General features: G+C 44.4%; 1 protein-coding gene and 1 pseudogene across 4 annotated transcripts in view; both read left to right on the top strand.

The window, feature by feature from the left end:
* Positions 1-27,959, top strand: part of Casr (calcium sensing receptor) — a 71,863-nt gene that overhangs the window by 5,788 nt on the left and 38,116 nt on the right. For 2 of the 4 annotated variants that reach the window (XM_029544844.1, XM_029544841.1), the window contains exon 1: positions 24,561-24,885. The exons of the other annotated variants lie outside the window; for them this stretch is intronic. The gene's annotated coding sequence lies outside the window, so the exon portion shown is untranslated. Of the gene's footprint in view, positions 1-24,560; positions 24,886-27,959 lie in introns of those variants that run through there. 4 annotated transcript variants of the gene reach the window in all.
* Positions 14,053-14,294, top strand: LOC115065163 (annotated as a pseudogene).

Below are 27,959 nucleotides of genomic sequence, written 5' to 3'. Positions count from 1 at the left end.
CTGCCCTTCCCCTGCTCCACATTCGGGCCTTTCATTCATGACTTTCCTTTCATTGAAAAAGCAGAAAGAGGGAAGATTTCTGACGTTAAATAACCTGCATTAATTTTCCCTTATGTGTCTCAAATCTACAATTGATGCCCCCCCCACACACACACACACACTCCCACCCCAGGGAACCTGGGTAGAAACCTGTTTTCTTCCAGTGCTTATCAGGGATGACGGAAGCAAAGGTAATCCGATGCCCGCAGAGAGGAGACTAATTTTAGCTACTCTTCTGTCAACACATCTTTCACACACTAAGCAAAATCGCCACCAAAGAGGAAAACGAAGTCATTTGACTTCTTACTTCCATGTTGCCTGCCGGTAATGGTCGTCGTGACCCATGTTCCCTGGTGCTTTTTGTGTTTCTCCCACAAAAAGAAAAAGCACTTAGGTGCAAGGAGACTGTAGTGCCCCACCCCCCATCGCAGTTGCCCTTAGGAACGTGTTCGGGTTTTCCTCTTCTTACAGCACTCTGGTGGTTGGATAGATTTTGACTCGTCACATGGTCCTCCCTAATGTTATGTAACATAAGCTCCTAGCTCAGTTCATCTTTTCTGTGTCTTCCAGGCAGAAACTCACTGCTCTGGAAAAGCAAGGGCAGGGCAAGGAATCCCCCTGTTCTGTGGTGCAGAGCCGAAGCATTAGACCCCCAACCCCAACCCCGAGTCTACACGACTGAGAATTCCTTCCCATCAGTATCTGGGATTGAGGCTGCCTCTGCCCCAAACCACTGCCCTGGAAGCCCTTTGGTGCTTTTTGCAGATGACAGAAAAAGTGGTGACAAGCAGACCAGGTGGCTTCTTTCTATAATCCTGAGAGTCAGCCATGTTCCAATACTCTTTCTGTTCCATGCAACCAGCCAGTTTTCACATCCTTTTTTATAAGGCACTGTCCTACGGTAGGTAAAAAACCTGGACTCTGGACCGAGAATATTCATTCAAGAAGGGTGTTTCTGTAGCGTTGAAGACATAGCTTCTTGCTGTAAATATACTCAAGTTGCTGATCCCAATTAAAAATAGAATTTGATTGTTTGGAAAGTTATTACCTAATGGAGAGAAAGAGCAACAGACACTGTATAAAGATGAAGAAGCTCCCAGAACAAAAGTAATAGGATTTTGAAGGGAACTATTGATATATTTTATTACATAAATATTTTAGCTACTTACAAATAATAAGTTGTATTTTTTAAAAAAAAAAAAAAAAAGGAAAAATACGATTGAACTTTTGTAATGTGTGGCCTGAGGATACAGCTCAGTTGAAAGAAGGCTTGCCTCCCATGCACAAATCCCTGGGTTTGATCCCCAGTACCACATAAACCAGACATGGTAAGGCACACTTAGAGACAGGAAGATCAAGAGTTCAAGAGTATCCTTGGTTATATCACAAGTTTAAGACCAGCCTGTGGTATGAGACCGTCTCAGAAAAATTAATGTGTAAAGAATATATAGACTTTAACAAAAAACATTTAAGAACATGATTTTTCAAATGTAAACAAAGGATATAACAGTTTTCAGATGAAGAAACACTGTAAAACATATGTTAACTAAGAAGGGAAACAGGAATGGGGAGAGAGTAATCAGAATAAACTAAATACATGCATACAATATAGAATTATACAAGTAATTAATTTTAAAAGTCCAGTAAATAAAACTATAAAAATGTCAAGATCTAATGTTACATATTATTACTCCAATAAAATGTAAATTTGGAAGTATTTTTAGGTACATTAATTTTATTTGGATGAAAATAGTAAATATTTTTAACAATTGATTTTATTTTACGTGTATGGGTGCTTTGCCTGCACCATGTGCATGCAGTACCCTCTGAAGCCAGTAGAGGGCACCTAATCCTCTGAAAGTGAGGTTGTCATCAGTTGTATGCCATTGTGTGGGTGCTGGGAACTTAACCCAGGATCCCCTGGAAGAGCAACAAGTGCCCTTAACAGCTGAGCCATCCCTCCAGCCCCAGAAATAAGCAAACATTTTTAAGTGAAGATACCAGCTTGTCAAGTAAACTAAGATGAAAGACAATGCTGATCAAAGGGGACAAATTAATTCACCTCAGAACAGACTGTCTAGAAAGCACCTGCCTTGAAAATTCTCATAGTCTTACCCCAAAGACTCAGTTCAGGGCTCTCTCAAGGAAGACGGGGCAGAGATGTAAGAATGAGGGGAGGTAGAGGGACCACTGTAGACTGCTGACTTTTCAGGATATGACTGTTAGGCATGCCGCGGCTGTGATTTTCTGCACAAAATGTAACTTAGCAAAGCTCTGACAAATGAAGGAGGCAGGGGATCATGCGGCCCAAGCTGTCCCTGAGGATTTGCAAAAGGGAAATGTTTGAGAGACATGTCTTTTAAGTGCTGTAGGCACTGGTAAAGTACCCAAGCTCCTGTAAGCAATCCTAACGAAGCTCACTGAATAATGATAAAATAAGAATAAATGAAAGATGCAAAAGTAGGCAAAGGATAGGTGTGCGGAATTGTTTGCTCAGTGGTTAAGAACACTGGCTGCTCTTACAGAGGGCCTGAGTTTGGTTCCCAGCACCTGCTTGGTAACTCACCACTGTCTGTAATTCCAGTTCCAGAGGATCTGATCCCTTTTTTTTAGCCTACATGGCATTCATGCATGTAGTGCCCAGATATACATGCAGGTAAACCTCCTCTCATACACATAAGATACACATTGTTTTTTAAGAAATATATATATATATATATATATATATATATATATATATATATATGAAAGATAGTAAATGTGGCCAGTTGGATAGGAGATCAGCAACAGTGGGAGGGTACCAAAAAATGAATAAGGAATATAATCAAAATACATGATGCACCTATATGGAAATATAATGAAATCCACCATATATAATCAAGATATAGTAACAAAAATCTCAAAAATACTCATCACTTTTAACCAAGGTTTTTATTTCTGAGACTATTGTAGAGAAATCATCAGAATTTTCCTTAGTCTTATGCCCAGAGGTTCTCTCTACCGGATGCTATCTGAAGGGAAACACTGCAGGTAACCTGTGCTCCCAGAGTTGATGTGATGACTAACTATGTTATAGTGAGTGCAAAAGAACATTAGCAATTAAAGTCATGGATTCTGGTGTCAACCTCTGACTCACATTAGCCTGTAACCAAAGGGATCTCTCTATGCAGACTTCACTTTCCTTATAACCTGGGCATGCCAAACATATTCTTTATGTGGGATTAATAGGTAAGTTGAATGGATCATCAACAGAAGTCTACAACTTCAAATTCTCAAAGCTCCAAAAATGTAAAGAATGTTTTGCGACTTAGCCCCCAAATAGATGGGACTTGCACAATTGCACATACCCTGTGGCTAGACTCAGAGTCTGGAGTCAACTGTGATTCTGTCTCGTGCCGTTGCATGGAGAGCCACAAAGCTTCTTTCGTAAATTGAGGATGGATTTTGCAGTCACAGATGAGTGGAGAGTATCTATTTGGGATTAATCTCTCTACCAAGAAACTTTCTAAATCCTCTCCTCCAGTGCTTTCTAGTTTTAAGGTGACATGGTCGGGGGTTATTCTTACAACTAGATTACTGATTTCCACCTCTAGAAATGCTGATTGAGGCAGCCTGGGGTGGGGCCAGATGTCTGTTGTCCCTACTGCTCACAGGAGAAGCTGGTGATGCTGGTCCATGGACCACCCGCTCAAAGTCCTGCTCTATCTCATCTTTTAGTGGCTCTAATACTGTCCCTTGTTTATTTCAACATTTTCATCCCTGCAATTTTTAATTTTTCAGGGTTCTCATTTCCTGTCATCCAATTTCTAGCTAGTACCTTTAGAGCTAAGAGTAGTGCTATAATTAATACCTGGGCTCCGGGCATTTCTTACATATTAGATACCGTTTTTTGTTTGTTTGTTTGTTTGTTTGTTTGTTTGTTTCGGTTTATTTTGTTCATCCCTTCAACTGCCTTGAAGGGGAGGAGTTAAGATAAGAGACTTGGATTCTGGTGCATCCAATGTGCAGGTGACATCAGACACACGTCCTTCAGGCCCCAGAGCCCAAACTCCTGATCTTCCATCCTTCCTCTTTCAGTGGTGGCAATGTCTCCACATCTGCACTCTGCAAGCCTGGCTCCTCCCCTCCTGCCTTATTCACAATCTGGAACCTCCGCTCACAGCACCGTTTGTCCAGAGGCGTCGCAACCCATCTTCACCCAGGAAGCTGTGCTGAGCAACACCTGCTCTCCCCGCGCTCCAGCGGCACTATTTTTCCTACAAGGCAATTCATCACGTTTGTGTTTTTCAGGATGAGGGACTCTGTTTTCATAATTGGATCCGAGCTGCTCCAAGGCAGAGCTCATCTCCGGCCTCTGCAGGTCTCCTTGGAGGAGCCATGGTGGGACTTCTCCATGCTCCTTTCACTCTCAGCCCTCACTTCCTCTTCTCCCTCCTTCCCTCGCATCCACCCCCATCTTGGGGCAATCAAGATACAGGAAAGAAAGACCAGGTTTCTCCTTGTTGAGTCCCTCCTTGTGTCTAGCCATGTTTTATCTGTTAGTATGTTCCCTGTTGTTCAACAGTGTCATGCGGAGAACTCTTCCTTTCGATCCCCAGAACTTAACCATCTTACACAGGAAGCAGCACCCTTCCTTCTGCATACGGCGTCTTTGGAACTCCATCTTGGTCATTCTTACAGTCTTTCGCAACAGCAATTCTACCACCTTGCAGATTCTCTTTGCCACTGCCCTAGCAGGCAGAGCTTGGGAAACAATAATTTATGCTGAGAATATTTGCACAAAGCTAAGCTCTGGTCTGGCAGTGAGTCCTTGCGTTTATCCTCACTGGTTAGATCAAAACCCTTTTCATGATCTAACCAGGCCACTCTTCCTCCTCCAGTCTCATCTTTTCCTCTCGAGTAGTAGCTATTTTTCCGTGCTCTTAATGACACATTTTAAAGCACTCATGGTAGTATACAATCAAGTAAGAGCTTGAGTTTGTAGCCAGCCTGGGCTATGATGAAAGTAAGCTCCGGCCAAGCTCATAGCTAGACACCGAGTGCCAGTCCCTCTGTGTCCTTGGGGCCCTTCTGTTTTTCTAATAAAGGCTTGCATAGGTTTACCCTATTGTCCCTGTGCTCTGTCACTTCCTAACCACCTCATGTCCTTGACTCAGGATCTATCTACACCTACACACCAGCTCTGGCGAGATCTTTGGAAAGTACCCCTTCCTCCACGCTTTCTCCGGCTTTACCTTTTCTCTTCACTTTGAGTCAATCTCTGATGGCTTCCTTCACAGGTCTCGCTTCTGCCATTTCTGAATCTAGAAAGTCCACTCCTGTGGCCCCGTCTCTGACCATTTCCTCTGCGGCTGCTTCCCTCAGCAAGCCTTTGCCCAGCCGCTCAAGCCTTTGATTCATACTTCCCTAAAGCTTTTTTCCCCTGATCTCTTTATACCAAGCCTCACCACTCAGCCCCCTGGGGAGATGGCTGAGCAGTTGGAAGTACTTGCTCTTCTTGCAGAGGACCTGAGTTCGGATCCCAGCACCCACACTGGGTGGCTCACAGTTGCCTGACTCCAGCTTTAGAGGAACCAAATCCTCAGGCCTTTGAGGGCATCTGTATTTTCCTAGCATGGATGCACACACCATAATTTTTAAAATAATTTAAAACTCAAGTAGTTAAGTTGTGTACACTTATACACAGAGAAGCATACATCACGCACACACCTGTCAAGATTTCTTATTAGAAATTAGATAAATTATAGCTGAATTGGGAGGGGAACTGGAACCCTAACCATGTTGTTTCTAATGGTTCCTCAACCCAGGGGATCGCTCCATTTATTTAGACTTCTATCCTATCTTCCATACCATCTGAATTTTTCTCCAGTAAGTTCTTTCATTTCTCTCATACCTGGGAATATTTACTTTTGTTACTATTATAAACAGTATCTTTTTGAATAATGTATTTTGTTACTGATGATTAATAAAAATTTAGGTGATTTTTAAAAATATACTACATACCTGGCAACTTGGCTGAATTCTCTTATTACTTCTACTTACTTAATTCTAAGACTATTTTTTGTCTATAATACTGATCACTTCTTTCCTACATGGCACTTCTGAGATCACTGGTCTATTACTAAACTAACTAAAACCTCGGAGGGCAAATTTTAAAGCGCGCTGAGGTGCGCTACTCTTGCTCCTGATTTAAAAGGGAAGGCTTTTGAACGCTCAACACTGTTTAGCATAGACACTCCAGAGACATTAAGATAGTCCATTAGGCTCCCAGCTTGCAAAGGTACTACCATGAGAGGATTTAAAATGTTGTCAAATAAGTTTCTGCCTGGCAGCGGGTGTCCTAGACAACACAAGGGCCTCAAACACATACAGAGTTCATTCTCTCTGCTCCTCTAGTGCTGAGGGAGAGGAAACTGGGAGGATGCCTTTTTCATGCCTGATGGGAAAGAGGTTACCTCACGTTAACCTTGGGAAAGAGGAATGGCCTTAGGTATGAGCTCTGAGCTGACTGGGCTAAACTAGTGGAGAGAAAGCGTTTTCTGTGTGGGCTGACCTCAGTCACCAGAGTTTGGCGTTGTGGTTTGGAAGCCATTAATATTCTCAGAAAATGCATTTTCCTCAAAAACTCTTAGTGCAGGACCTGGTAGTTCTCAGTAGCTCCAAACCACCTCTTAACGATGCAGTAGCTCAGTTCAGGCGGTTGTCACAGCCTGTGTTGTCAAGCCTTGCCCTAGAGTTTATGGTTCAGGAAATCTGAAGAAAACTGTTATTTCTAGAGAGTTCCAGGCCCAGATAGTTTTAATAGTTAAATCACTGGCAGCTCTTCTAGAAGACCCAGGTTCAGTTCCCAGCACCCATGTGGGGTGGCCCCCGACTGCCTGTAACTCCAGTTCTAAAGGATCCAAGCCCTCCTCTGGACTTGGCAGTCACTGCGTGCACATGGTGCACAGACATACACCCAAATAAATGAATATTTTTAAAGAGAAGTTCCAGATGATTCCCCTGCTGTGAGGCTTTGAGATCACCCTTTGGAAGACAGTTGTCCAGTTGCTAGCTCCTTAGAGAATCACTGTGGTGTACAGTTCAGAGTCAAGGAACCAAAATGATTCCGGTGACTGCGAAAGAAGAGGGGTTACACAGAGTGACCATAAGTCCTGCCCCCTACCATCTAGCATGGTAGAGGAAAGAGGGGGAGCCGAGAAACCCCAGGAGAAGAAGGTAGGCTAATGGAATAAACACATGGGAAAATATAAAAGCAGCCAGAGAGAAACCAAAGGCATCAGGATAGCTGACTATGGAGTCGACATTTCACCACAGCCTGCAAGAGAAGAATGCCAGGGAGATCTGTGTGACCCCTGGGAGGGGGAGGGTGGGATGAAGCAATCCCATGAGGATTCCTCCCACACAGAGATGGTCCTCTGTTAAGACAGACACTAAGTGCTGGACATGTCAGAAACCCATACCCCAGAAAGTAAAAGACAAGTTCCTCCTTAAGTGGATCGACTAGATTTGTTCTTAAAGTTCTTAAAGAGAGGTGCTATGAGCTAGAGGGGTGTGCTACCTGGTTTTGTGTGACACAGGCTGGAGTTATCACAGAGAAAGGAGCCTCCCTTGAGGAAATGCCTCCATGAGATCCAGCTGTAAGGCATTTTCTCAATTAGGGATCAAGAGTGGGAGAGCCCCTTGTGGGAGGTGTCATCCTTGGGCTGGTAGTCTTGGGTTCTATAAGAAAGCAGGCTGAGCAAGCCAGCAAGTAACATCCCTCCATGGCCTCTGCATCAGCTCCTGCTTCCTGACCTGCTTGAGTTCCAGTCCTGACTTCTTTTGGTGATGAACAGCCATGTGAAAGTGTAAGCTGACCCAACTTTCCTCCCCAACTTGCTTCTTGGTCATGATGTTTGTGGAGGAATAGAAACCCTGACTAAGACAAGGGGCCTAAAGTCACTTATTTCAGGAGCCACAGTGCCTGCCAGAGACACTTAGATGTAGAGTCAGGGAGTTGGGGTAAGGCTGAGGGAAGGTCGTAGAGGGAAGTACCGTTGCCTCAGTACATGGAGAGCCTAGAAGAGCCAAAGCCTGACTCCACACATGGGACGAGGGCCTTTTATCCAGCCGCAGAGTGAGCAAACAATAGACAGAAATAGGAAGGGCGTGTTCTTCTCCCCCTCCCTTCACATGGGCTGGGGGCCACTCTCTGACAAAGGCTGCCTCATTCTCAGAGACCCATACCGGAATGCTTTGGTAGTTAGCACACATGCCAGAGCTGGAGCGATCTATACAGGTGACCTGCACAGGTCCAGCTGAGCCAAGACAGCATCAGTGACTTGACAAAGTCATGATGTTCATTTACCTTTTTTTTTTTTTTTATGTGTTTGTCATGAGGACATCTTGGGCTTATGATCTTATACTAAAATGTTTAAGTCTGCCCATTTAGAAAATTTGAGGCATTGGCCCTGGATTTAGCTTGGTCTTGTCTCGGGAAAGATTCAAGTGTCTTCATACATATAGATGTAGAAATCAGTTATCATCACAGCCGTAGGAAGAATCAGCTCCTATATTTAGTACAGACAGTTCTTTTTTTTTTATGTACAATGAATTTATTATACATAGATCCAAATCAATTAGGACCACAATGGGACCACATCAAAGCTCTGACATGGCAGATAGGGAGGATGGTTGGCGTATATGCCAGCATTTGGGCACAGAAGTGATTTACAATTCAGACCCAGGTGCATAAAGTAGAAAACTCACTCCCATGTCAGAATACCAACAGAATTCAGCCACAAAGTAGTCACACAGCAATCCAGAATACTGAGCTGCGGAACTCAGGGGAGACAGGTGTAATCACAACACAGATGTAATCCTCACATCTGGGGTCCAGCACATCTTCAGTTCCCAGTTGTCACAGGCACCTCAGCACCAAGACAAGTCGTTTCATTGTTTTCTGGCGCACTGAATCACTAGAGGTAAAAATGCTTTAAGTTCAATAAAGGAAAGTGTAGTGCAGATTCAGTAAAGTTCTTGGAACTGCAGATTCTTCTCCAGGACAGGTAAATCCATACTTTCTCCAGGCAGTTGCCTCCAGCCACTGTCACACCCAATCATCCAGCCCCTTTGTGAACATGACTACACCCCCATGTGTATCTCCACTATTGCCTGCTCCTAATGAGTGTCCTAGGAATATCTCTCATGCTGTAATTGAAGCCTGGTACATTCATGGACATTTAAAACAATGATTTTGAGAATGTGATACATGGCTCCTGTATTTATATCACTCCCACCCCTTGTTTTCCGTGCTTCAACTCCTCCTATGATCCCAACTCCCTTTTAGATTCATGGCCTCTCCTATAATTATTACTGTTGCATATGTGCATATACATATGGGCACTTTTGGACACTGTTGATGGTTAGAAGGGTCTTCATACCACAACAGAATCTATCATCCTGAAAGTTCTGCCTTTTGTTTCCATTGCTGTTTTTGAGACAGGGTCTTACTATGCAGACCCATATATCCCGAACTGGTCTCAAATTCTCAATTCTCCTGAGCCCTCCTGCTGGGTAGCCATGATTCCAAGCCTGCATCACCACAGCCGACTTCCAGTTGGTAACACTGCCTACACTCACCTAGAATAGAATCAAAGCCTCTCCCAGCATTCTGAAGCTCCCAGGGACGCACCAACATAGCTCTTTTCTCCAGGCAAATGGCCAGGTTGACTTTACAATGGATCCCTACCGCTGACTTCATTTCTGAGCTTTCATTTTCCTGTTTGCCTAAATCCTCTCTGGAAGACAATACTTAGGTACTACAATACCCAACATGCAATCTGGGCCAAGCCTGACCATGCTGTAGATCTTGGCCTTCCTAGTCTTTTGGAATAGCATCATCTGTGATCCCCTGACCCAGTGGCTCACATATCACCTATAAGCAATCCAGGCCTTACTATCTATTTGCTTGCAATTTAGCTACAGTTGATTAAACATATGTTTGGAAGGCTGAAATAAGAGCTCATTTCTATCAGATACCTTTGTGATCACAGCATGAAGGAGTGATGGGTGACTTGGGGTAACTGCTCAGATGCAGGCTGGCTCTACCCTGGGGTTAGTTCTAAGAAGTAAAGTCCTTCTTGCTTCTTCACTGTGGTAATTTGTCCTGACCAGAGCTGGCCTATTTCTGAAACTCCTATCAATGCCTTGTTCCACACCGTTAGCTCGACACTTGATCCTGAGGCCTGTTTTCTTGGAAAGGGCTGGGGATTTTTGTTATTGTTTTATCCTGCTTTCCCGGTCCTTCATTCTGCTCCATGTGCCAGACTCTAATGCTCTGTCTGTTGAGGTTTGATTCTACTTTAGGACTCTGTTTCCCATATCCATTTAAAGATTTGTTAATGGAGACTGTTAATTTATTATTAAAGCCGCCTATTTGTGATAGCTTCTAACAGCAATAATAAAAAGGTTTTCATAACAAGCACACAGATTAGCTAGCTAGAAAATAGATAGACATCATATACATATTCATATACATAACACATACACATGCACATATACAAACATATATTTGAATGGCTCAGGTCTTGGACAAGAGGATAAAGGCAAACAGAATCACAGCCTCTCCTAATGCAAATGTTAGCAAGGCTCAGGGAGCTGGTGGGAGCTGTGGTGGATACAGAGGCACTGGAGGTCATGTGACATCGAAAATTGAATAGAACCAAGTCCCAACTCTGACCTCAGGGGAACGTATCACTGCCACACAGATGGTTTCTGTTACCGCTCACTTAATACACAGCATACACAGAAACTCTAATAACTAGAATTTAGTCAAATAAATCTTGAGTCTCTGCAGAGACCATGGGATAAAACTATTAAGAATCATTTGTGTCCTCTGACTGGACAGGTGGAAGTGCAGTAGTGAAGCAAATTCCTGTTTGAAAGCTCACAGAGCATGGTATTGTTTTTCATTGACTGGACTAAGGGTCACCCAAAGCCCATGATAAATGACTTGCTTTCTCTGGTCATTCATTAACTTTGAGGGTGTGAAATGGCTCACCGAGAGACTAGCCCAAGCCACACACTCAACAGCTAGAGTTTTCTGGACTGGTACTTCAAGGGATGGAAGAAAAGTAGTAGATTTAAGCTATAGCTAGAGTTTTCTGGGCTGGTATGTGGGAGAATAGGTTTGTCTTTGTCTTTGTTGCTATTAAAATCATGTCCACCTCAAGCATCTTGGATGGGCTATTAATCAGCTTTCTTAACTATAACAACACACTTGAGAAATCAGCTTACAAAGAGGTAGAGTTTATGTCTATATTGGATGCTAATATTTATTATCTTAAATTAGTCATAGAAAACAATGAGCTTCCTTAACATTGTTTGTATCTGCCCCATCATCCCCCCCCCCCAAATAATGCCCTTTCTGAGGTCTACCATACCTTCCCTCAAATAGTGCTCCATCTGCTTCCATGGTGCAGACTTATCCAACCCATGGCCCATAGGCTTCAAACATCTGAAGATAGCTAAGTGTAGCCCAATACAACATCATAAACTTACCTGAAACACTGGGGGTTTTTATTTAAGAAAATTCATTCTTTTCCAACATTCATTACACATTCATTTAATGTACTTTGATGACATCTTCTTTATTAAGTATCTTATTCCCTCCCCCCTCCTGCAAAATCTATCTCCTTCCCAACAAGTGTGTGTATGAGTGTGTGTGTGTGTGTGTGTGTGTGTGTGTGTGTGTGGGAGTGTATGTGCCTGAGTGTGAGTGTCTGTGTATGAGTATATGTGTGAGTATGTGTAAGACTGCGTGTGAGTGTGTGTGCATGTGCATGTGTGAGTGTATGTGTGAGTTTGTATGTGAATGTATAAGTGTGTGTAAGTGTGTGGGCATGTGTATATGTGAGTGTAAGTGTGAGTATGTGCCTGAGTTTGTATGTACATGTGAGTGTAAGTGTGAGTATGTGCTTGAGTTTGTATGTGCATGTGTGAGTGCGTGTGTAACCTGATTGTATGGTTCTTGAGTATAAACTTATACATGGCATGGCAAGTCTCAAAGTCAGAAGGATGAGGTGCCTGGTTGTAGTTTTGAGGGGTTTTTGCTCATGACTTTGGAGATTCCCACTCATAATCAATTGACCCTGTCACTTAACACCCAGTGAGAGACAGCACATGATGGTGAAGGTATGTGACAGAGCACACCACTAGGAAGCAACAAAGAGGAAGAAAGGCCCTGGGGTAAGATAAACCTCCAAAGACCTAAAGCCATCTTCATTCTCCACCATTTCCCGATAGTGCCATGGTGACAGTCTTTTCCTATGGGCTTTTGGGAGACACTGAAGATTTAAACTACAGCAGATTCATAACGAGATGTCACCTACAGAGTTGGGGAAGTGATGCCCTATATGCACTCTCTGACTTCAGGGACCAGGAGCATGGCTAGGTCACTGGCCATAGGTGAGAGCTGCTTTATCTTAAACCAACATGACACATGAGAGCAGCTTTCTTTTCAGAGAGAGAGCCCTTGAGTTTCTTCCTTACCCCATGACACATGGACAGGGCTCAAAAGATCATCGTGTGGCCTAGCAAAGAAAAATATAAGAAGAAAGTGAGTGTCATATATATCCTCAACTCAGAATTGTCTGCTCTCAATAGTCTGGTGCTTCTGGTTTCAATGTTTTTCCTTAAGAAATCTCTCTGCTGGGTATGGTAGGGCAAGCCTTTAATCCCAGCACTCAGGAGGCAGAGGCAGGAGGATCTTTGTGTGGTGGAGGCCAGTCTGGTCTACATAGTGAATTCTAGGCTAGCCAGAGGTACAAAGTGAGACCCTGTCTAAGAAAGAAGAAGAAGAAGAAGAAGAAGAAGAAGAAGAAGAAGAAGAAGAAGAAGGAGGAGGAGGAGGAGGAGGANGGAGGAGGAGGAGAAGGAGAAGGAGAAGGAGAAGGAGAAGGAGAAGGAGAAGGAGAAGGAGAAGGAGAAGGAGAAGGAGGAGAAGGAGAAGGAGTAAAGAAAAGAAAAAATCTTTCTCATTGCTTCTCATTTAAATAACTCAGGATGGATAAGGCATACACAATCATGAAGAAAAGAACAAAGCTCAAACAGCATTTTTTTGAAGCAGGTAAGAATCCATTACTAATATTCGGTGGATATTTTTCTATATATCCCGTTCTTTTCAAATCATTGCTTTGGGCAAAGTTCTTACTCTGTGGAGGGGATTTGAATTTTTGAAATAGTCCAGAGTTGCTGGGAGGCATTTAGGTCTGGTGAGTGGGTAATGATTAATCTGAGCCACAGGATTCTAGTGCCAAGTCAGGTATAATTGGTTTTCTTGGACAGCTCAGCAACTGTCATGAGGGGACCCATGTCGGAAGTGACCAACGAGCACTGCCCTCAGAGAGACTCTTTGTGAAGGACATGTGTCAGAAGCCTCGGGGTCCACAACCTCTGGAATAGAGCCAGAGCTGAGTTCCTTGAGGGCTGTGGCCTCTGACAGGCCCCTCCCCCGACAGAGCCCCGGCTGTTTACCCATCTCTAATGGGATGTTCATAATGTCCGCTTTTCATAACCTGTTATGAGAGTCAAATTAGGTCAGGGCATGAAAGCTCTTTTGCAAACTGTCAAGCACTATACAAATGTCAGGCTCAATTCTTTAAGCATATTTGTCAAATTAATCTTGTTTCTTGATGGGCACACAGTCCACAGACAGAATCAGTAGGTAGGTCATTGAAGCCTCTCTGGGTGGGGCTGTCCTCTCCCTTTCTGTTCTGTGCAGGTTGCTTTGCCCTTGACCTGACTATCGGTTTACTCAGTTTATCCTCAGTCCTGAAGTGTGGGCAAGAAGGGGTGAGAATAGACTGGCGAACGCTGTGTGAGTAGGAAGGAGCACCTCCCATTTCTGGCTTCCTACAGCCTGCGAAGTGAGTGCGTTCCATCTGGAGTGTCCACTTTGCAATGATGGAAGGACTGAGTCAGTTTCTGATCTTCCCAGTGGTTCTCTGAGGAATAGAAATTCATCCAGACATCGCTTCTCGGCCTTTTGGCTAAGATCAAGTGTAGTATGTAGAAATTCATCCAGACATTGATCATGAGCCTGGCTTGGTGGCACGAGCCCATAGCAGCCGGCACTCAGGAGGCAACAGTAAGCAGGTCAGGAGTCCAAGATTCACTTACAAACTGACAGGAAGAACTGATTTGTTTGCTTGCATTTTTGTTTTCAATTTTTAAAATTACATATGTTTAATTCAATTTTTAAAGTATATATATATATTAATATATGTTAAAATTATATCTAGTTATAGATATAGATATCACAGGAGCGCAGAATCTGAAACGTGGAAAGTTGTGTTGTTTCTAAAATGGGATAAAAGATTAACAACCTTAGCAATTCTGGGCCTGAGGCAATGGCTCAGTTGGTAAAGTGCTTGCTTACATGAGGAACTGAACTTAGATCCGCAACATTCCTGTTTTAAAAAGCTGGGCACTGCGGCGTGTAGCTGCAATCCTAGCGCTGGGGAGGCAGGGGCAGGAGGAACCATGGGGCTTGCTGGCCACAGTCAGTGCAATTTAGCATGGGGGTTCTCAGCTTCCCTGATGCTGCAAACTTCAATCCAGTTTTTGTTGCTACTTTATAACTGTAATTTTGCTACTGTTTTCTGAAAGTCTTAGATGACCCCTGTGAAAGGGTCATTCAACCCCATCGGGGTGAGGACCCACAAGTTCAGAACTTTGGTCTAGCCAAATCAGTGAGCTCCAGTTCACTCAGAGAACCTGTCTCAATAATAATAATGATGATGATAATAATAGTGATAATAATAATGTGGAGAGCACTTGAGGAAGACACCTACATCGACCTCTTGCTTCTGCATAGTTAATTACATATGTGCACTGACACATATATACAACACATCTACACACAGAGTTATTTAAAATGGTGGCAGTAAGAGAATCATTCTAATGATGTAATGATGATTGAAGGAATTAGGTTTCAGGGACTTGGTACAACCTGGCACATTGAAAGAGCCCAGTGGATTCTAGCTATTATAGAACTTCCAGATCCCTTACGTTATAAGGATGTCACTGAGTAAGCCATTGGAAGCTTTGGACACACAGAAGCACGCTTCATCAGCAACGAACCATTGTTACTCAAGTGCAAGCTTTAGGTATAATTTTGCCATTTGGAATGTTCATTTTTTAAAATCTACTTGTTGGCCATGTATTTACTGAGCAATTGATATATGCTATGTATTCTGTCATGTATTATAAATAGAACAATGAAAAAGACTTCACTTCATCCTGTGGAGAATCCTGTCTAGTGAAGGATACAGAACCACAGAGAAAAATTCTGTATGTAAGCAGAACTCCCTCTGAGCTGATGAAGGGATATTACTATTCTGTAAGGTCATGTCGCTATACAGACCAATTCTGTATGGGTGGATGAGAAGAGACACGGAGGATTTGGGAAGGTTTTCTTAGTTCATTGATGTGCAAGTTGAGATTCAAAGAATGAGCAAAGAGTGAGGTGAAGTAGATTCTTCATAGAAGGAGCAGTGTGTAAGAAGTCCTGGCAGCTTGAAGAAGTGAGACATGGTAACATCTGAAGCAGAATGAGGTAGGGAACAAAAAGAGGAGGCTGAGGGTGAGGGGGAACTCAGCCAGCCAGAAGTGTAAAGATCGCTATGAGTGGTGTTCTCTGAACCCCTAGAGCAGAGGGAAGCCATTGAGGTGATTTGAATGCAGCTGTCTGTATTCAAACAAGGTGCCACTGAGAGAAGAATGGGTTGAGGGGAACTGAGAAGGGGAGCAGGCAGTGGCTGTAAGAGGCTATCGGTGCCAGGGGCTGGTGGTGCTTTAACCTACGGTGCCATGGTAAAGCTAGAGAGAAGTGTGGGTTACTTCAGGGACATCGCCTACGGGATCTGTCAGAACTAAGAGGGGCCAAGGGGGTGGCTCCACGGACAGAGGCACTTGCAGCCAAGACTGATGACCTCAGTTCAACCCCCAGGACCCACATAGTAGAAGAGGAGAGACTAGCTCTAGCAAGTTGTCCTCTAACCTATACATGTACTCTGTAGCACATACATCCATGCTTGTGCACACACTAAATAAATGTAAATTTAAAAAACTTTTTTCAAAAGAGTCAGAAATGTGAAGAATCGATTATTCACTAAATGGCTAAATATTTATTGACCTCCCCCTACTAAATTCTAAACCTGTAATGAGGATTCAACTGTGGACAAGATGGACAATCCTCCCCACCTCCGACTCCCTTAAGGTCATAATGTGGGTTTGGAACTGGAAATTTGATAACAAACTACTAAATAGAAAATTTAATTGTCTTAGCTATCAATTACATATTACAGAGCACGTGGTCATTAAAAAATAAAGGGGGTTATACTAGAAGTACTATCTTGAGAAAAGATGGCACTTAATGTAAAACCTGAAGGCTAGGGGAACAGCCAGAAAAGTCAGTGGAAGAGCCTTCCAGGTAGAAGAAAGAGCAAGGTTAAAGAGGCCAGTGTGTTTTCATAAGCGGGCAGGAAGCCATTGTGACTGGACACAGTGGCACACAAGCAAGAGAGAGTTGTTCCAACCTGGTCTGGCCTGGTGATCACTTGGGTCATAGCACAACCTTTGGAAACTTCCCTCTTCATACAGCCCCTGGAATGATCTGACCGATATCTCAAAGACTGCTCTGTTACATGGCGAGTGAGGGGAATGGATTATTTCAGAGTAAGAATAAAAACAGAGACCAGTTAAGAGCTAGCCATTCAAGACAGGATAGTGAGGATAGCTCCCAACTGTGGCAGTGAATCAGAGGTGGGCCAATATCAGCTGTGCCTTGTAGATAAAGTCAAGTGTACTCCAGGAAGGTCAAGGCAGGAAAGTGGTGGGAGGATTCATTTTTAGAGGTTGAGAGCCTGTGTTGTCTGTCTGGAGAAACTGTATCTGTGATGTATCTCATGAGCCCAGGCAAGGGTGTGGCTGTAAGTTTCTGAAGATCCAGAAGATCCTGTCTTTAATATTAGTGAGACATAAACCAGCTCAGGAATCAGTAACTTGGTGCCTGGAGTAATAGATTAGATCGTGGGTCACCAAGACTGGGATCATCAAAGTCACATGAGGGAAGGATCTGTGGAACCACCGAAACTGGTTTAAATCCGGGGTCTGGTCCATTGGAGGGTCACAGTGACAAATGTTAAAGTAGAAGATGGGAGTCCTGCGACCTGGGATGCTGGTTGGAAGAGATTTTTATCCATAGAACGGAACATGGCGAAAGCTCTAAGTTCTTTAGCACTTTGCAGGCTAGGACAAAGGAATTCTCGCCTTGCAGTTTGGCTTGAGTGGCGCATTTGGAGGAAATCTTTTTAGAGCCTTGCTGGGTTTTATTCTCATTGTTTCTCTATCGGCTCCACAGTATCCGTCCTACACATGAGGTCGAGCAGGTCGCATCCTAGGGGACGTATCAGGCTAGTGCACCCGCGTGTTCATGTGGACGTGAAGACATCCTATCTACAATGCACACCAGACTGTTAAAGACTCCGATAAAGGGGTTAGGGATGCAATTCTTGTGAATACATGTAGAAACTGAGCCGTGAACAATGGCTGCCTTTGGGTACAACACGTTAACCCCAGAGCAACATGTGCCTCCATGCTACAAGTTACATATGAAGCTAAGGGATTTCTCAGAGCTATCTAAGACCCAAAGGTTGGTCGCAATTGAGGATGTACTTGAGTGTGCGGGCCACTGGGAAGCTTCTGGAGTGCTGGAAATGTTCATGGTCTCGATCTGGATCTTTGTAACCTGGATCCACTCTAGACAAAAAAAAAAAAAAAAAAAAAAAAAAAAAAAAAAAAAAAATTGACCTTAAGAACCTTAAGAACCACAAACTTGATTGAAGTAAGTTATTGCTTAATAAAAATCATCTTCAGAAAGACTAGAAACAGAAAGAAGAAAGAAAGATTTGTCCTCTGAGAATCTGTTCATAGCTAACCGCTCCTTGCTGTTCTTTCTCCAGCCTCCATCCCCAGCTAGGGCTGTATTCTACCCAGTGGCATCTAGGGGATGTAAGCTGCTCATGACAGCAAGGAGCCATGAAGGGTCAAGGGGTACTGATTCTTTTGGGAATCCAACATGACATGAACTGAAATTTTCTAGAAAAATACAGAGCAACATTGCATATCATTGACATCCTTGGGGGTTGTAACTAGCCACAAATGAATCAAGCAAACCACAGAATTCCACAGACTTAACACTTTGAGGAGACTATGAAAAGCAGGGGGTGCCGGGGTGGGGGGTGTAACAGGATGGCGCTTGCTTTTCTTGTTAACTCTCTGTTTTGCTTGCTTGAGCCTCTTGGAAATTTTTACAATATGCACTAGCTGGGGATACAGTTCAGTTGGTAGAGTGACCTAGCATACAGGATTGAAAGCTTAGCATCAATTCCCAGCCTGCATAAACCAAGCATGGTGACACACGACTGTCATCCTAGCATTTGGGGGATGGAGGATGAGGATCAGAAGTTCAGGGTTATCTTCAGCTGCATAGTGAATCTGAGGTCAGACTGGGCTGCCAGAAATCCTGTCTCAAAGGAAGAGAAAGTCTGATACGTTTAGGTTTATTTAACACAGGTTGGAATATGTGCTTGACCCAAGGCTGTCATTCACTTTCTCTCTACTTGTTTTCTGCCTTGTTGAACGGTCAATCCCCAGTCTTCTGGCTATTGTGATGCTCCTCCCTCACCTCAGACCAGGCCCCTATAGCCTAACTCCCAAGCCTCACCGCCCACAGTCTTCACTGGGATGGTCCACAGTGGGGGCTGAGTGGAGATCTACAGAGGTTCAGAAGTTCTAAACTTGAAAAACCAGAACTTCAGACTTGAAAAACCAAACTCAATGGTCGTTGAGCATTAAAGATGTAGAATCTTTAGGGATCTATGGTCAGGAAAGAGAGTGATAAAAATGATATACACAAAACTCTCTGGTGTGCCTGCCAGGTCTCCTGGGAGCAGCAGCATCTAGTTTAAAACCCTTTCTCCAGCGTTCTCAGTGTGTGTGCCCAGCCTGAGTCTCTTCACCTCTCTGAGTCTCCCCCAGTTCATCCATTTAAAGCTAGGGACAGTGTATCTGTGAGATCACTGGAGGCCTTAACCAACAAAGCTAGCAAACACACAGTAGCTTTTAGCTACTGCTTACCCGCTTCGCCTTATTTATCCATTAAACACTCATCTTCTCCCATGCTCACTTACATCCATTAAGCTAGCACAGTCCATGCAAACACCTGACTCCACATCTATTGGCTTTCTTCCCTCTCACCTAAGCCCATTCACAGAGAATTCTCCGGAAAGGGAGAGCTGGCTCCAAGCTTTCCTCTGTTTGTGGAATAGCTTTTCCAAAACAATAGCCTTATCTCAAATGAGATGCTGCAAAAAACGAGATCACTGGTCCTGGAAAGAGGCTCATTCCCTTCTGATTCTTGGTTTCCCCTTCCGCTAAACAGCAGTACCCACCAATATCTCAGTACACAGCGTACAGAGAGGACCTGGCTTTTTATCAAATTGCAAGGTTTAGGAAGGGGGAAGAATGTCCACAACACTTCTTAAAGCAGAAGCCATGCACACAATGGCAGCTGAGAGAGTGGGCAGGGACCACTGGAGTCTGTACCTCCCCACCCCCCCACATTAGGCAGCAGCTAACAAACGCGTTAGCTAAGTGACCTCCAGTTTCTTTTCAAATTTAAAATTCTCTCATCTGGACACATCCTCATATCCATCCCCAGGAGTGGACATGTTCCACTGTGGCTCGTTTCCTTCTGTGTAAAGTTTGCACCAGTCATTCTACTCAGAACACTGCCCACCCCCCACCCTTCCCCCTACCATCACCACAAGTTTCTTCCCTCTTGGAACCTCAGTCCACCCACTTGTAAAATGGGACACTGACACAGAACTATTATTCTGAGACAACTTCCGGGCAGTAACTTGGAACCTAAGCCTTCATTCGGTGCAGAAGTGTCTCCCTGTTCTTGGAGTGTCCAGGAAACAAACACTGAAGCTCAGCCTCTGTGGGCTGAAGAAGACTCAGGTGATGAGAGGTCCCCTAGCCAGAGGGCCACTGCTCCAGAAAGATGTCTTCCAAACCACATGGACCTCTTCTGCTGAAGTCAAGCCGGGGGGCAAACTGCAAACTGAGCCGAGATCTTTCTGCTCCAGCGAGACTGGTGCAGGCGGATGCGGGCTGCTGACGTGGGGAAAGGAGCTACGGGAAGAGGAACGCCGGGCCCAGGATGAGTGCGTGCAGCCCAGGGCGGGCGCTGGGAAACACTCAGGAGGAAGACCCTCACTTGCAGCAGGCAATTGGAGGGGACAGAAGGCAGCTTCTAACTCAGCCTCTGCGGAGGCTCCACACATAGGGCCTTGCCGAATCACCATCCTACCAAGAGACTGAGAGCCCAGAGCCAGCCACTGTCACCCAACCGTTTCCCTTCTGGTTCTTTTCTATTCTCTAGGCCTTTTCAGCCAAAGGCTCTCTTCTTTAGGAGAGCATGCTTTCAAGGTGTTCCACAGTCCCGTTGAATAGAGATTCATTAAAGGATGGGAAGACCCACCTTTGGAACCTGGAATTCGCCCCCCCCCCTCCTACCTCCATCCCCACTCATCCCTCACCCCTGACCATCCCTACACCTTCGGACTTTTTCTATTGTCCCACTTCCCTTAAGTTCGACCCTTCACAGCTCTCTGAGTGGCATCAGCTAGTTGCAGATATTTTAGAGACATCAGAAAAATGTCCCTTTGGATTGTGACCATATGGTAGAGAGGTGTCACATTGCTAGAGCTTTCACACATACCTCACAACACTAATGGCACATGTCTCCGACCCAGTGGGGTAGTTTGCATGACTTTCTGTCTTGTCATCACGGAAGCTGGCCCCACTAGGAGCGACTAAGCCAATAGCATCCTGTTGTCAGTGGGGAGATGTTGAGTTGCTCCCCTGATCAGTTAACCCTAAAGACCCATGGGGAGGGTCACTGTCACATTCTCATATTAAGAACTACTGTTGACTGAGTACTTCCTCTGAGTCGGGTCCCATGCTAAATGCCCACAAGCTTTATTTTAATATAACTAGTACTCCTGTGTTACAGAATGGGAAAGCAGAGATACAAAGACTGACTGAACAACGAGACCCATGTTCCCAGCAAGTCGTTGCTAAAACAGAGTTGAACCCTATCACCTGTGCCTTGTGCCCTGCTGTCCCTCAAGGTGGTACTGATGTTTGGTCTAGAGATAAGAGACTTGCCTTCCATTCTTTATCATTTGTGTGTATAAGTGTTTTGCCTGCACGTATGGCTGTGTGCATCACGTGAATATAATGTCTGTGAAAGCAAGAAGAGAGAGCCCATCAGATCCCATGGAACTGGAGTTACAGACTGTTGTGAGCTATCATGTGGGTGACGGGAATCGAACCTAGTTCCTCTAGAAGGCAGTCCGTGATACTCACCAGCAAACATCCACCCCATTGTTGCTCTGCCTGTGTGACTTTGGGCAAATCACTTCGTCTTGTCTTTCAAATACATGAAACACCCAAATTGGATCAACTACACATATGAGCATTTTTCTGGCTTAGTTTTCATTAACACGGAAGAGACCACTGCCTGCTTCCACACGTAGAACCATGACTGCTCAGGGCCGTATCATCCTTCCGCCTGTTCTGCTGCACAGCCAACCCTAGATTCTCTTCTAACAGGGGCTTGAGCAAACCAGCTACAGGCTGCTGCTACCCTGAGCCAGAATCCCCTGGTCATAGCCAGTTCTTCCAGCATACCCGCATGTCCAGGTAGCCATCACAGGAAGGGTGGCCCGGAGATCATCAGATTCCCCTGCACCTGTAACACCTCAGCATTTTTACTGGGCCTTTTGTGTTGGTTATTCAGTCTACTCTACGATTGGTTTTTGTTTTTGTTTTTGTTTTTGTTTTTTTAATTGTACTAGGAAAAGGATGGTCCAAGTGCCTCCTTCAGTCTTGGGGTAAGGCAGGTGTGCATTATTACAGGATTGCTAAGAGGACATCGTATAGCTCTAAGACAGACCAGCGTCCTGACTGCAAGGCAAGGACAAGAGACTCTGAAATAGAAATGCCAGGCAGAGGCTCCGAGCCCTGAGAATCGGGAAGGGCTCTGTGGAGATGTGGATTCCGGAGCCTGTCCTGTAGGGTGAGGAGAAACTGTGGGTTGGAGGGTGAAAGGGCATTCCCAACCACAGACAAAGCCTTGAGCAGGCCCTTGGTTGTGGATCTCTTGGCTTACTGCTCTCATATGCTCTTTTCTGATCTGTTCTATTGCTTTGTCCTGAGTAAAGTTATCTTGTTGCTATTTAAAAAAAAAAAAAAAAAAAAAAAAAAAAACAGCAACAACAAAAACTAGCTGGTGAGAAGGACCTTGAAGATTTGGAACTAACTGAGAACTAAAGGCTATGTGGGCTGGAGTAAAGAGATAGGAAAGGAGCCCCGATGGAGCCAGGCCCATGCTGGTGGGGGTTCAGGGTTAGCTGTGAGACTTGCTGGCTTGGTGACATTGGAAGTCACATGACATCTCTGACCTTCCATTTCCTTGAACCTGGAGAGTTGGAATTAGATGATTTTCGATGTCTTTCCTGACTCTGTTGTCCTGGGATTTTCGGTATGTCAGAGAAAGGGAAGCAGTCAGAGCCAGAAAGGAAAGTTTGGGCAACTTTCTGGGGTCTCTCAGTTAGGCCTTCGAACTCTCCTGTAGAACAGGAGTGTGAAGCCAGGCGACCCTGTGTCTGTGATAGAGGTAGAGACACTCTGCAATCGTGTCTGAGTGCACACAGAAACATTACATCATTCAGTCAGCAGAGATCATTTCCCTGGCCTGGTTTCCAGTCAGTTCCAGCCCCAGCCTCACTCCAGCTTGCCTTCCTTCAAGATTGAATTGACAGCTGCTTCTGACATCGTGCAAAAGGCCAACTTCTGTAAACCCTCCTACAAGTCACCTAGCACAAGCCCAGTCCTTTATCAGGATGTTTGATCTGCAGCCCATAGGCCGTATGCATCCCAGAATATCTAGGAATATATTTGTAGAGGAGAACATATCTCTACATATCAATGAGTTGGACTCCCCAGCAAGCCCTTTCTAGAACCTTCTTCATGTGCTATCCCACAGTGGTCCTCCTCTGCCGTGAAGAAGAACCTAATTGGTCCAGGCTCAGCAGTGGTACAGTGGGTGGCTGAGGGTGTGCCAGCGTAGGGCTGGCTGTGCCAAACTGTGCCTCCCTTCATCTCCCACCTCTCAATCTGAGCTTGTTCCCCACATGTCCGGGCAGGCCCTATTTGAAGGACATTGATTGCTTTCCTCAGTTCTCTCCAAAGGGACCCTGCTCTGCACCTCAGGGTATTACTAAGAAGAAAACGAGGAAGAGAAACACGTGTCTGAGAGGATTCTCTCCCCGCTCTGTAGACACGGCTTATTTATGTGTTTATCCCCTCCCCCCCCCCCACCACCACCCAGTTTTAGGTCATGCCTGGGCTCCTTGATAAGTGGCATTTCTACTTACCAGTCAAGCCCCTAGCAAGCAAACTATCCCTGAAAGTCATTTCACTGGAAGGCGACCCGTATACTATAGAACTGGCTCTCCGGGCAACCAGAAAGGGGGTAAACTCAGTGCCTGGCTGGTGAGTCAGAACCACAGCTTGGTTTTCCCTCTTTTAGCTGAAGGCTTTCCAGTGATGGGGTCGGGGAGGTCCCATCTCAGGCCTCTGTTCTGTTCCTGTCAACAGCCCAGCTCCAGGTGCCTGGAGTCAGATGACAGCCAGCAGAAAGAGTTGACCTCTATCCCTGACCACGGTCAGACCATCACAGTCCCTCCTTTTGAGAATCCTGATTTTTTTAAAAAAAAAAAAAACCAACAACTCCTTTTAAGTAGCAGAAGGTGCAGCTCTCTCCAGGTGCATCCGCTGTCAGAGCGGGTTGTCTGGTGAGGGAAGAGAGTACGGGGTTTTGTGACTGGCCACATGCAGGCCTCCACAGATTTTTCTCTAAGGGGCTAAGTTGTAAACATTTTAGACTTGGTAGGTAAATAGCCTTTGCCATAACTAGTCAAACTACCCTGGCAACACAAAAACAACCATAGGCATCATGTGTGTAAGCTGAGCAGCCTGCTTGTATTTTAATGGAAAGTGAGCTTACACAAAGGAGCCGCCCAGGAGCTGAATTGGGTCCTGGTTTCATGAAACCAACATAAAGTGACCTAAAACTTAGGAAAGGATACGCTGACCTTTGTCATTGACTTTTAGACAACTTACAGAGAGATTAGGAGGCTAACATGCTTTTGGAAACTTCTGGAAGATAAAAGAGGGACAGAGGAAAACAAGAGTGAGAAGATCAAATCTTATTTCAAAGGGGAGTGGAATCAAACCGCTGTCGGCAAGGTTTCCAAGTAGCAAGGCCACCCTGTGACTTTGGAGGGCTGGTCATCTGTTCTCAAGCTGGCCAGTTGTGACCAGAAACTGTGCCTCACAGAGACCAGGTGCAGGCAAGGCAGAGTGACCGAGCGCACTGGGTAAACACAGACCACAGACTGCTAGCAGGTAGCCCTGGAAGGTCCCTGAAGAAGGACTCCTGAGAGACCAGACAGCGATGGACAGGGCTTTGCAAAGGGGACTTCTAAAAGTCCTGCTTAGAGTTTCAGGCCATCCTGTTTGGGACCAGTGGATAAATTGTGAAGACAAAGAAATGTAGTCATTTTGCATATCAGAGAAAGGGACTAAATAGAGAGAGTCAAGTTACAAGTAGATCTCTTGAGACTTCTTCCCGGGAAAGGGTGGAGGACTGTAACAACCCCACAGGTAAGTCCCTTCTCTTCTCCTTGGCTGTAGCTTCCCTTCAGCAGTCTTTGATGGGCTGTGTGGGGGTGGGGTGGGTAGAGTAGCCTCCTGTGGGTAGTGGCTGTGTTTTCTTAGCTCAAAGCAATTCATGAGGCTGTACATCATGTTTCCTGAGTGAAGTCCTGAGTGTCACTATATTCAAGCAGCTTGTTGCATGAGAGAGATTTTAGGGAAATTGTTTTGGGGTTGGCAGGGACAGGAAATTCTTTTGTCTCTTTAAGGTGCAGTTGGTTTGTTTTTTTTTTTTTTTTCCGGGGGGGGGTGTTTGTTTTGATTTGTTTTGTTTGCCAGTTACATTGGGAAATTATAATGCTGGAAGAAAAAGATTCACTTAAGAAATCACTCTTGGATTCATGGGGGGGCTGTGAGAGCAGAATATAACCTGGTGCAAATGCAGAAAGGAGATACTTTGCAATGCTCAGACTTGAACACGCATGAGCTACACACAGAGGGCTTGTTAAAGCTTGGGCTTCTGGTTCTGTGGATGGAGGGGACCAGGGACCCACAGTTCTAACCAGTCTTCACGTTCATACTGCTGCAGGCCCAGGAACTACATGTTAAGATTCAGTGACCTGTCCCGCCTGGTGACCGCTGCTCTTTTTAGGTTTCTGAAAGAGGATGCTGTTGACACTGGAGCCCTGGCTCAGCAGCAAAGGGCTTTACCATTAAGGCTAATGCCCTAGATTACATTTCTAGTGCTGGGGGTGGGGTGGGGGGGATACTTTCCCATTTGCATTAAAGTTGGCTCTATCTAGGGAAGGGACAGTCAGGACTGTCCTCCCTCAGGACAACCTCAGGTGCTGTCACTAATGGAGACTCTTCATAGAGGCAACCGATGCACTCCAGGATTTGGTTTTTCCATTTGGTTTGTTTGTTTTAAAGGGTGACTCCAGGTACTCCTGGGAAAATCTGGAGAGGCCAGTTAATAAATCTATAAATATTTCCTGAGTGGGTGATATGTTCCTTTAAAATAGAGAACAACATTCAAAACGAATTTAACCAAGAGACATGGTTCCTCAAAAATATAATCCAACTCAGTTTTACCGGTTGCAGTGTGGTTATATTTGGAGATTAAAATACAGACAAAGATTCCAAAAGGACTTCCGCAGAAGGCACACAAATGCACAGCTAGGAGGACCTGGGTGACAGGGATGTGGGAAGTGGTCAGCCACATTGTGACATCATTGGGAACAGGCACACGTATGCCCGGAGATTAGCTAGGCTGTTCCTCTCAGACTGAGGTCAGTTAAAAAATCATGACACCCATGATTGTTAGTGTGCCCTAAAAGATGATGGACAGATCTAAAGGATATTAATAGAAAGCTCTAGAAAAAATACGAAATAATTTAAAGTTTTTGGAAATAAAGTCCCTTGAGTTCTTAGGCATGGAACAAGGAGACTGACTTAATTCTATCTACCTCTACAAGAAATGAGCATTTTGTCTGTTGTTTCACTGAAGTGGTGACCAAGCAGGAGAAACAGCTTTAATTAAAAGACATGTGGTTTTCAGGTAACATTTCAGGCAATTTTTAAATTTATTACTACATAAATTCAAACACATTAAAATGTACTTTGGACCTGTACCTTGAGTCCTTGAAATTTTGCAAAACAAAAGCCGTTAATAGTATTTATGTTTCATAGAGGTGGTATGTGGAAGTGATACTTGAGAAATCTTAAATAGCCCTCAGAGAAAACATGAATGGGTGGGCTATGGTCTAGTTACATAGTGGAATATTATACAGCAAGCAAAATCAGGACTTAGAGTAGAAACTTATAGGTATTCTTTTTTTTTAAACAGGTTTTTTTAAAATAAAGTTTAAAATAATTAAAATCTTCACATGCTTTCTTTTCCTTTGTGTTTATTATTATTTTTTATCACTTAATAATATTTTATAACAAATTAAGATAGTTGACTCTGTCCTACCACTATGTGGATTCAAGGAATTGAACTTAGGTAACCATACTTGACAATAGATACCTTTACCTCCTAAATTACCTTGCTGGCCTCCATTTCTTGTCTTTAATTGGAGAATTAAGCCCCCTTTCAGTTAAATTTATTGTTGAGAGTCATGTGCATTCCTGTTAGCTTATTTTTTCCCCTTAGTTGGTTTAAATTCAGGGTTCTTTCTAGCGTCTTTGTCTGAGAGTTGTGATGATAGTTTACCATGCTGCTATTTGATTTTTTTCCTAGTTCTGATTTGTTCATCTATTCTTCTGAAATGTATTCTGAGCTGTTAAGATTGTCACTGCCATCCTCACTCATCTGTGTCAGGGTTTCTTTACATAACTTACCCATTGATGGCTCACTGGGCACTTATTTGCACTTATCTTGGAAAGTCTTTAGTTTTCTATTTTATTTTTTTTAATTATTTTATTAGATATTTTCTTCATTTACATTTCAAATGCTATCCCGAATGTCCCCTACACCCTCCCCCAGCCCTGCTCCCCTGCCCACTCACTCCCATTACTTGGCCCTGGCGTTCCCCTTTATGGGGCATATAAAGTTTGCAAGACCAAGGGGTCTCTCTTCCCAATGATGGCTGAGTATGCCATCTTCTGCTACATGTGCAGCTAGAGAAACAGCTCTGGGGGTACTGGTTAGTTCATATTGTTGTTCCACCTATAGGGTTGCAGCCCCCTTCAGCTCGTTGGGTACTTTCTCTAGCTCCTCCATTGGGGGCCCTGTGTTCCATCCAATAGCTGACTGTGAGAATCCACTTCTGTGTTTGTCAGGTACTGGCATAGCCTCACAAGAGGCCGCTATATCAGGGTACCTTCAGCAGAATCTTTCTGGCATTGTTCACATGCTTTTAGGAATACAGGAAAACACAATATAGAATACAAAAAGAAGGCAAATAGATTAAAAGGAAATCTAGAGGAAAGTGGGTGGAGCTAGAAGACATTACCTGAAGCAAGGTAACCCAGGCTCAGAAAGACAAAGGGAATCTGATACCCTCACCTGACCTCTGAGGGCACCAGGCACACATGCTGTACACAAACATACAGGCACACAGCACATCGCACACATAAAATAA

The sequence above is a fragment of the Mus pahari genome, chromosome 12 (genome assembly GCF_900095145.1).
Source record: "Mus pahari chromosome 12, PAHARI_EIJ_v1.1, whole genome shotgun sequence".
In the NCBI taxonomy this organism is placed as follows: domain Eukaryota; kingdom Metazoa; phylum Chordata; class Mammalia; order Rodentia; family Muridae; genus Mus; species Mus pahari.
The sequence above is the reverse complement of the archived record's forward strand: the minus strand, read 5'-3'. Positions and strand labels throughout refer to the sequence as shown.